The sequence below is a fragment of the Callospermophilus lateralis genome, chromosome X (assembly GCF_048772815.1).
Source record: "Callospermophilus lateralis isolate mCalLat2 chromosome X, mCalLat2.hap1, whole genome shotgun sequence".
NCBI lineage: Eukaryota > Metazoa > Chordata > Mammalia > Rodentia > Sciuridae > Callospermophilus > Callospermophilus lateralis.
The window spans coordinates 79,982,096-79,992,777 of NC_135325.1; the positions used below are offsets into that span (position 1 = coordinate 79,982,096).

The 10,682-nt window shown below is 36.1% G+C and overlaps 1 pseudogene; it reads right to left on the bottom strand.

Moving 5' to 3' along the window:
• Nucleotides 1-2,233: 2,233 nt before the first annotated feature.
• LOC143638611 (11-beta-hydroxysteroid dehydrogenase type 2-like) lies at nt 2,234-7,147 on the bottom strand (annotated as a pseudogene).
• Nucleotides 7,148-10,682: the final 3,535 nt, after the last annotated feature.

Here is a 10,682-nt window from a genome sequence, read left to right on the forward strand (position 1 = left end):
TTATTGACAGTTTATTCAATAAAAACTTATAAAGAAAATATTTTGATGATTCTGGTTAATAAATTATTCTTAAAACTGACAGAATATTTTCATAATTTTTAAATGTTAAATTACTGTAGGTAGTTGAGAAGTATCAAAATATCTTACTTCCATTTGCTATGTTTATAGTATTGCAATATAAGAAACACACAGGTGTTTATGTAACTGTGATATATAGTAACTCTATTAAAATAATCTATTATAAAATATTCTGTATATATTAATAAAATGAGAAACCTTATATGGCAAACTAAAAACAATTAATGGAAATAGTGAATGTTATCTATGTCCCAAGTATTTATTTATTAAGTGACTTCTCCTGAAAAAAAATGTTGTTTTATTATTCAACTACAATCATGTGTCACTTAACAATGGATATATATTCTAAGAAATCCATCAATAATTTATTCTATCATTGTTCATACATCATAAATTATACTTATACAAACCTAGAAGGTATAGTCTAATACATACATATATGGTATATACTATTGCTTCCAGGCAACAAACCTGTACAACACATTACAATATTTTAGGAATTATGCAGAATAATATTTGTTTATCTCAATATAGATAAGAAACAGATAAAATGTGGTATAACATGTTTGAAAATTATACATCTGTGTAGGGCACTTAATTTGGATGGAGCTTGTGTGACTGGAAGTTCTTCCAGGTAAGTAGTGAATGAGGGCTGAGTGATTGTGAAGGCCTAAGTCTTTGCCATACCCATTTTGGACTTTATAAACATTATACATTTAAGTTACATTCAATTTATAAAAATCTTTTAATAATGAATTAAGCTTAGCTTACTGTATTTTTTTATTTTTTTAAATTTATTTTTTTTGTAAAAACACTTTGATTAGAACATGAAAACTTCATAGAGATGTGAAAAACATTTACTCTTTATATCCTTCGTTTAAATTTATTTTTTAATAGCACTATGTCAGATTCATTACCCTGTCTTTCCTTCGCTTATACTCCATCCTTTTCCTCCATTACCTTTTGTCTAATTTACTGCACTTCTATTCTTCCCCTCGCCCCCACCCTACTTATTTTGGGTTAGCTTCCACATATCAGAGAAAACATTGTACCATTGGTTTTTTGATACTGGCTTACTTCACTCATCATGATAGTCTCCAGATCCATCCATTTGGTGGCAAATGCCATAGAGTCACTCTTTTTTATGGTTGTGTGTGTGTGTGTATATATCTATATCTATATCTATATATCTATATCTATATCTGAATTTATATCTATATATCTATCTATCTATATCTATCTATATATCTATCTATATATCTATATCTATATCTATATCTATCTATATATCTATCTATATATATATATATATATATATATATATATATATATACCATCTTTTCTTTACCCAATTATTTTTTAAAGAGCACTTAGTTTGGTTCTATAACTTATCTATTATGAGTTGAGGGGCTATAGACATTGATGTAACTGCATCACTGTAGTATAGTATTCTGATTTTAAATCCTTTGGATATATACTGAAGAGTGAGACAACTTGTTCAAATGGTGGTTCCATTTCAAGTTTTTTGAGGAATATTCATACTGCTTTCCATAGTGGTTGCACCAACTTGTGGTCCCACCAAAAATGTATGAAGTGTACCATTTCCCACACATCAGTATTGCCAGTATTTATTTTTACTTGTACTCTTGAAAAGTGCCATTCTGACTGAAGTGAGATGGAATCTCAGTGCAGATTTTTTTTCCTAATATTTTTTTTTCTATTTAAAAAGTAGCAATTGGGCATGTTGGTTATGCTGTTCCTTATGGCTTAGGGAGGGAAGTTGGGCTTCTAATTCTTGAGCTGGTCAAGATATAGTTGGAATTTAACCATGGAATTGCAACACTGAGGCACTGGTGCTGAGAAATAATCCTGGAGGGGTCCCTAATCACCTGGTCACTCTTTGGTTTGCAGAGACACTGTCTGCAGGGTCCTGTCAAAGGCTACAGCTAAATCTTGCACTAAATTCCCTATTCAGCTGGGTTCTACAAGCTGTAGGGTACAACACTATGCCCAAGGATGTCTTTGTGGGCTTTTGAAGCAGTAGAGAAACCCAGAAGCTTATTGAAAAAACCTCAGCCTTCTGAGCCTGGAGTGGTCATCTGCAGTGGATGGGGCTTGGATTGTTTAGGCCATGCTCTAGGGTAGACCTGGAGGCTCATAATATCCAGGGAAGAGCCAAGGGCTCACAGATCCTCCTGTGCTGGAGCTGAGCTGACACTGGGGGAGGGTTTGGGTTGGGTTTTGGGTCCTGGGGTGTGTCCTGGGAAGGAATAGGGCCAGGCTGGCCAGGCTGCAGTGCTCTGGGAAGACAAGGACTGATGGAAATGTTCTGTAGGAAGTAGCACCACAGGCCCTCTAGCAGGTAGTAGTGGATGAAGTACATGAGCCCCAGGCAATGGCCTGTGTAATAGCGGGTGGTGTGGTCTAGATGCCAGCAACATGTCAATGATGGCATCTACAACCAAGCTGAGGTTGGGCAGGGCCAGGCACAGCAAATGCAGAAACTGCCCATGCAAGTGTTCAATGTAATCTTAATTGCTTGAACTGTTCCCATTGACTCACATTTCTCACTAACTATTTTGAAGAAATCAGGCTGGATGACTGCCGCAGTCTCTGGCTGGGCACAAATCACGAGCCACCACACAGCTTGTAGATTCAAACAGCAATTCTTTATTCCCGAACTCACACTGGCCGTCTACAAACACGTTCTGGGGGAATCCACGTTCTCTGCCCAAATCCACACTCTGCCCAAATCCACTACTCCTGGGCTTCTGTCTCCCAAATATACTGTCTGACCCTAAGAACTCAAGAGGAACTCAGCAGCAGGATACGCCCTATTCTACAGGGGGAACACCCTAAACACAGATCCGCCCTGGTCCTTGAGCAAGGTCACCTTTCAAGAGTCCTTCCACTAGACAGCATGGGAGTAGCTGGTAAGGAAATTGTCATACCTACTTGGCTGATGGCTCCCAGCAGATGACACTGACTTTGATCCTCCAGGAAACAAGTTTACAGCTGAATGTTTCCTTGAGTAGTGCCAAGGCTGCCTTGGAGGTCCCATAGGCTGCCAAGCACGGATATGGCATGTCCCCTGCTGGGCTGCCCACTGTCACAATGCGACCCTTTGAGTGGTATGAGAGCTGCAGGAGGCCCTTGGTCAGCTACAGTGTGTCAAAGAAGTTCACCTCCATGCAGTTGCAGAATGTGGCCATTGGAGACAGCTCCACATCACTGAAGCCTGCATTATTGACCAGGTCTCACACACCAGTGCTGTTGGTGTGGGACTTGGTGAACTTCAGTGCAAGGCTATGTGTGTGGTTTAGTGAGGTCCATCTGCAACAACCTTAGGCAAAGGAAACAGCAGGCATGCAGCTTTAGGACGCTGGGGTTCTTGATCTCTAACACGGTAGTCAGCATGGTGAAGACCCTGGTGTCCAATTTCTTGGCCATCTCCTTGACAAAACCAGAGTCACAGCCTGTGATGAGCACTGGGCAAGAAGCCACCGGCAGACACAGTGGGCGTGCTAGGCAGGACAAGCAATCCAACTGGGAGCAGCCAACGTAGCCAGTGTGGCCAGCATGGGCAGAAGGTGCTGGCACAGCCAGTCTAGTGAGGCCAGCAGTTCGCCAGTGCGGCCAGCAACTGGCAGCTCAGTCACAGGTCTGCATGCAGTAACTACAGCAGCACATGGGCAACCAAGAGCAGACAGTTGCCACCCCACAGCCAAGGCAAGTGCTGTTCAGTGTTGTTTTAATGTGCATTTCTCTACTTGCTAGAGATATTGATTTTTTTCATAATTTGTTGACCATGCATATTTCTTTGTTCTTGAGGTGTCTGTTTAGTTCCTTTGTGCATTTATTGATTTCTGTGTGTGTGTCTCTCTGTGTGTGTGTGTATGTATGTGTTTTAAGTACTTTTAGTTCCTTATATATCCTGCAAATTAATACTTATCTGAGGTGCAGATGCAAAGATTTTCTCCCATTCTGTAGGGCCTCTCTTCATGCTCTTGATTGTTTCCTTTTCTATGTAGAAGATTTCCATTTGATACACCCATATATTGAATATTGATTTTACTTCCTGCACTTTAGGGTCTTATAAAGTCAGTTCCTGAGTTGATATGTTGGAGTATGGGGTCTACAATTTCTTCTAGTATATGCAGGGTGCAGGTCCTTGACACACTTTGAATTGAATTTTGTTTAGGATGAGAAATAGAGATTAAATTTTATTCTACACATATATTTCCAGTTTTCCCATCACCATTTGTTGGAGAGGATTTTTCTCCAATATTTATTATTGGCACCTTTGTTTAGTATGTGGTAACTGTATTTGTGTGGGTTTGTTTCTCCTTTGTTGATCTTATTGCCTGTTTTGGTTCAAATACTATTTCGTTATTGTTACTATAGTTCAGTAGTATAATTTTAGTTCTGTTATTGTGATGCCTTCTCCTTCACTTTTCTTGCTAAGGGTTATTTTGGCTACTCTAGGACTCATTGTTTATCCAGACGAATTTCATGAGTGTTCTTTCTATTTCCATAAAGAACATCATTAGAATTTTGATAAGAATTGCATTGAATCTGTATAGTGCTTTTTCCTGAATCTATTAAAATAATCATGTAATTCTTATTTTTAAGTCTATTGATATGATGGATTATATTTATTACTTTTTGTATGTTGAACAACACTTCCATCCCTGGAAATAAACCCACTTAATCATAGCACATTGTCTTTTTAATATTTTTTATGAGATTTGCCAGTACTTAATGGAGAACTTTTGCATTTATATTTATCAGTTATTTCCTTTGTCTGGTTTTTGGTATCAGAATGAATATTGGTTTTATAGAATGAGTTTGAGAGGGTTACCTGCTTTTCTATTTCATGTAATAATTTGAGAAGGATCAATATTAGTTATTTTCTATGAAAATATATTTTATTTATTTATTGTTTTATGTAGTATAGAGGATCAAACCCAGTACCACACACATGCTGAACAAATGCTCAACCATTGAACCACAAACCCAGCCTTTGGTATTAGTTCTTATTTAAAGATTTGGTAGAACTCAGCTGAGAATGCCTCTAGCTTTTCTTTTTTACTAGGCTCTTGATGATTTCTTTGATTTCATTACTTGAAACTGATCTTTTAAATTTTCTATATCCTCCTTTTTCAATTTTGGTTGGATCTATGTCTCTAGAAATTTATCTGTTATCAAAATTTTCTAGCTTACAGGAGTATATAGTATAGCTTCTGATTGTCCTCCATGTTTTAGGAGTATCTGCAGAGATATTTCCATTTTCATCATGAATTTAATAATTTGCATTTTCTCTTTCTGGGCTACTTTGGCTAAAGTTTTATAAATTTTGATTTTGATGATTTTCTTCAAAGAACAAACTTTATGAATTGTTTTTTTTTTAATTCTTAAAAAAAATCTCGATTTCATTGATTTCAGCTCAATTTTAATTATTTCCTGTATTCTGCTGATTTGGGTGTTGGTTTGTTCTTTTTCTAGGACATTGAGATGTAATGTTAGTTTATTTATTTGGTATTTTTCTGTTCTGTTAATTTATGAGCTCAATGCTCTGAGCTTTTCTCTTAGAACTGCCTTCATGGAGTCTCAGAGATTTTGATACATTTATCATTATTCTCACTTAGCATTAAGTATTCTTTTTTAAATTCATACCTTATTTATTCTGCTATACATTCATAATTAAATAGTGAATTGTTTAGTCTTCAGGTGTTAGAGTGCTTTCTATTTTTAATCATATCATTGATTTCTTTAATCCATTATGATTTTATATAATGCAGGGATATATATATATATATATATATATATATATTGCATTTGCTAAGAGTTTCTTTGTGTCCCAAAATATGCTCTATTTTGGAAAATGATCTATGTGCAACTGAAAAGAAAGTATATTCAGTCACTTCAGTCACTGATAGATGAATTTTATATATATATATATATATATATATATATATATATATATATATATGTATATATTAGGTATAAATTATCCTTTTTGTAGTTCTGTATCTTCTTTATTTATTTTTTTGCTCAGATGATATTTCTAGTAATGAGATACACATTAAAATCACTCAACATTGTTGTGTGGTGGTCTATTTAATTCTTTTTATTGAGAAAGGTTAGTTTGATATATGTAGATGCTACATTTGGGGGGAGCATAGATACTTATGACTGTTTATTTGTGCTGTTTTTTTCACTCTCTTAACCAGCATGAAATTGCTTTCTCTATCTCTTTTGATTAACTTTGCCTTGAAGTCCCACTTTATCAGATACAAAAATAGAAACCCTTGCTTGTTTATGAGATTTATGTGAATGATAGTTTTTTTTCCCATTATTTAACATTCAGTTTGTGGATATCTTTGCCTATTAGGGTAGTCTCTTGAAGAGAATACTTTGTTGGATCTTGTTTTTTTTTTTTTTTTTTTTGTGTGTGTGTGTGTGTGTTTAACAATTTAATACATTTCAAAATTGTTATTAACCTATATACCCATGTATGACTATACTACTGGTTTGACTGTACACCATGTACAGCCAGAGAAAAGAGAAGTTGTGCTCCATCTGTGTACATTGTATCAAAATGCATTCCAATGTCATGTATAACTAATTAGAACAAGAAATTAAAAAAAACATAAAACATAAAATAAAACAAAAAGAAATAAACTGGTTTCCAAAGTTTTTGTACCATTTTTACCCTCTTAACAACAATCAATGAAAGTTTTAACTGCCCCAAATTCTTGTCAATTCTTGTATGGCCAATTATTGTAGTTTTAATACTTTAATAAGTATATAATGAGATATCTTTGTGGCTTTAATAAGCATTTTCTTTTTTAATTTTTTTAAATTTATTTTTAATTTCTATCTGCCAGCCTTTGTGTTTTAATTGATGAGATTAGTTCATTAACATCTCTGTTAGTATGGAGAAATGATTTTTATTTCCTGTTATTTTCATTTATTTCTAATTTGTAATTTGAATTAGATTCTCCTTTCATATACAGTTCTTCCCCTATATTTTCACCTTCTGCCAGTTTTCACTGGTATTCTCCATTTCTTCTTCATGAAGTATTTTATTGAGTTTGTTTTATAGTGCCAGATTTCTAGCTGTGAATTCTTTTTTTTTATCATGGAAGAATTTTACCTCATCTTAAAATCTGAAGATTAATTTTTCTGAGTATAGTATATTTGTTGACATTCATTTTCTTTCAGAGCTTTGTATAAATTATTCCAATACCTCTTATTTTTTAAGGTGTTGGGAGTTGCCCTGGCTCCAAAGACTAACTTCCCCATTCCCCAAGAAGAGCCGTCCAATGGTGAACCCTGCTGGTTCACATGATCCTTACCCACTAATCAGACTAGCCCTGCTGGCTCACATGATCCTTACCCACCAATCAGAAAGTGCCCCACGCTAACTGTCAAACCTTTCAACCATTAAACTGTCATAGGTATCAAACCACCCCCGGCTCTATAAATATGCAGAGCTGTTCCTCAATAAATGGGCATTTTCTTCGATGATGAGCCTTTTTCGTTCTTTCATAAGGTATGGGTCAAAATAATCAGCTGAGATCTACATTGGCTTACCTCTAAATGTGACCAGTTATTTGTTATTTGTCTCTAGCCCCTTTTTCAGTTCTACCCTTATTCTATATTTTAGGCATTTTTATATTAATATGCCTAGGAATGGGTCTTTTATAAGTTTTTTTATATTTGGAATCCTGTATGCTTCCTGTATATAATTTTCTATTTCAGTTTTAAGATTTGATAAATTATATGTTATTATTTCACTGAAAAGATCATAAATTTCTTTGATTTGTATCTCTGAGCCTTCAGCTACCCCTATGAATCTTACATTTGGCCTTTTAATGTTATCCCATATGTCTTGAAAATTCTGTTCATGGTTACTTATCATCTTTTCTCCTTGTTTAAATTTATTTTCAAGATTAAGTACTTCCTTGATTGAAAATCTCTCTTCCAAGTGGTCTAGTCTATTGGTAATGCTTTCAATTGAATTTTTAACTTGGTTTATTGATTCCTTTATTTTGAGGATTTCTGATTGATTCTACATCAGATTATCTCCTTATTGAAGTGATATTTCAATTCTTGCATTTTCTATGAACTTTCTAAATTCCTTCTTTTTGATATATCATCCACTGTGGTGTTTGTGAACTTTGCTCTTGAGTTATTCTGGTTTTATTTTCCCCTTGTTTTTTTTCATATTGTTTGTGTATCTAGCCATGTAGCCAAGAGTATCTGAAGCAACAGAGCTTCAATTCTACATAATTTTAGTGATCTGGCAGGTTTCTTTTGCTTCACAGATTAGGGAGGAGCCAAATAATTGCAAACAACTATGAATACAAATATAGCACCAAATTAAGTACTTGATTTTTATTTTGACACAAAGCTAATTGACACAATAACAAGCAATAGAAGGCTCAGAAATTTATATCTATAAAAGGAGTAAGTAATAATTATTTCTAGCATAAATCAAGCAATAGGTGTTTTTATAACTTCCATTGTATCAAATGTTGCTATACCATTAGAGGTAGGATCTAGTATTTTATAAGCCAATTAGTATTAGAACAATTTAAAGGTAGAGTTCATTAAATGGTATGAAGATGACAAGGGGTAGTGTGGGGAGCCATTCTCACATGTGATAGGGCAACTCCCGGTTTGGGTGTGAGGCGCTCTGGCTAAACTGTGTCGAAGTTTTCCCGACCCTCTCCTGGTGCGAGAGCCTGTCCATGTGGGGGTGTGACTGACCACTGACTTGGGGGCCAATCACTGACTCTGAGTGCTGCCCCCCTCAACCTTCATTGGATGGAATTCTCCCCTGGATTTCTTGTTCCCCAATAAAAGGCTACTCCCTGGCGTGCTCTCTCTCTCTCTCTCTCCTGCTAGCCCTGAGTAATCCCTGTTGCCCTACTGGGTGGTTCGAGGTGTGAGTCAGAGAGAGAGCCGTCTCGGACCTGGTCATAGAAAATGGTGACTGAGTCTGTGTGTTTATTTGGTCTCACTAGCTAACTTTTATGCCAAGAACCTCTTTAATGAAACCAGTGCACTGGTCACATGGTGGAGGGTAGAAAAGAAGAAGAGACGGGGTAGAAAAAGGATTTGTAGTTTCAAGAGGTGAATAGCACAAATGCAGAGGAAACACAAGATGTTTTGAAAGAATAAGAGAAAAATAGAATTTGGGTGTTATCAAGAGAAAAGAGAGAGAAACAGAAACAAAGGGAAATAGAGTTGTGAAAAAGATGATATAAAAATCAATGCAAAATATACTAATCAATAGTCCTAACCCTCAAAAATCAGAGTATGAAAAAATGATTACTTTGAAGAAATGCTACAAATGATAAAGCAGAAATAAATATGTATATGCAAAGCAATAAACCTATCTTATTTTTCCATTTTCTTAAAACATTGTTCTTTTGTTGGATTGGGCATGATGTAGTATGTGGGCATGTTGCATCAGAAAGGAGGAAACCTAACTTGATGTAGGGCATACAACATGTAGGGCATGTTGCATCAGAAAAGAGGAAACCTAACTTGCTGGCTGCTACCCGCTTCCCGGTCGTGAGGCCACATGTGGCTAAGATAGAGCCTGGTGAATCAGCCAGAAGGAGTTGCCATGGGTTGTGACAAAAAATTGGTCCACCTCTAGGATAGGCTCAGAACCCTTCCGCCCTCGTGGACAGCTCATGTCACCCATTACTGCCTGTAAGATGGGTGTACAAGTGAACTCTCCCCATCCTGCTGACCTTTATCTTGATTGGCTCCTGTACATTACATTAGCTGTGTGTGTTTTCTCAATAAACGAGATCCTGCTTTGACTGGTCTCTCTGGCTCCTCTGATTGTCCTCTGGTGAGGGAGGCCTGGGTGTGGGCGGTCAGTCAGCCCTCTTCTTTCTTGGGTCATCCTGGTTGGGGCATGCTCTCCCCATCTCTCCTGCAGGTCAGGAGGGAACGAGGGCCAAAAACCCCGACAGAGGACAAGGACTGAACTTTCAGTAATGAGACAAACCCATATTATTGTAGCAGCTTCATAAAGGTAAACTAAAGCAGCACTTCAATAGATCCAAACAGATAGGAAGTAATATTGTGGGGAAATTCTGGTAGGCTAAACAGAGGTATAAGAAGCAGATGAAACACACACACACACACACACACACACACACACACCACACACACACACACATACACACACGTATTCTAGATTAGAAATAAAATTATTTTCTAGATTAAAAATTAAATTAATAAAAGCATCAGATGTTGGCAGCATCCAGTGAGCTGTGGCTCAGTAGAAAAAAAAAATTTCCCTCCAAGAAATCAAAAACGTTTCTCTTACAAAGTTTAAGAAAAGCAACTGTCCATCACAGTCACAGCATGAACAATAAAAATGCTTACAAATAGTAAGCTGAATCAGTGGGAGAAAATTCTGTTACTGCCCCACAGAGAAAGTTAAAGTAAGCAAGTCAAGACTGCTAAAACTTATTCTTTATTTGGATTTCCTCTAGTGGTAGAGTATAAATTCATGCAGTTTTTACTGTACTCTCTATTTTTGTTCTTTTTCCCCACTTTCATTTTTTTTT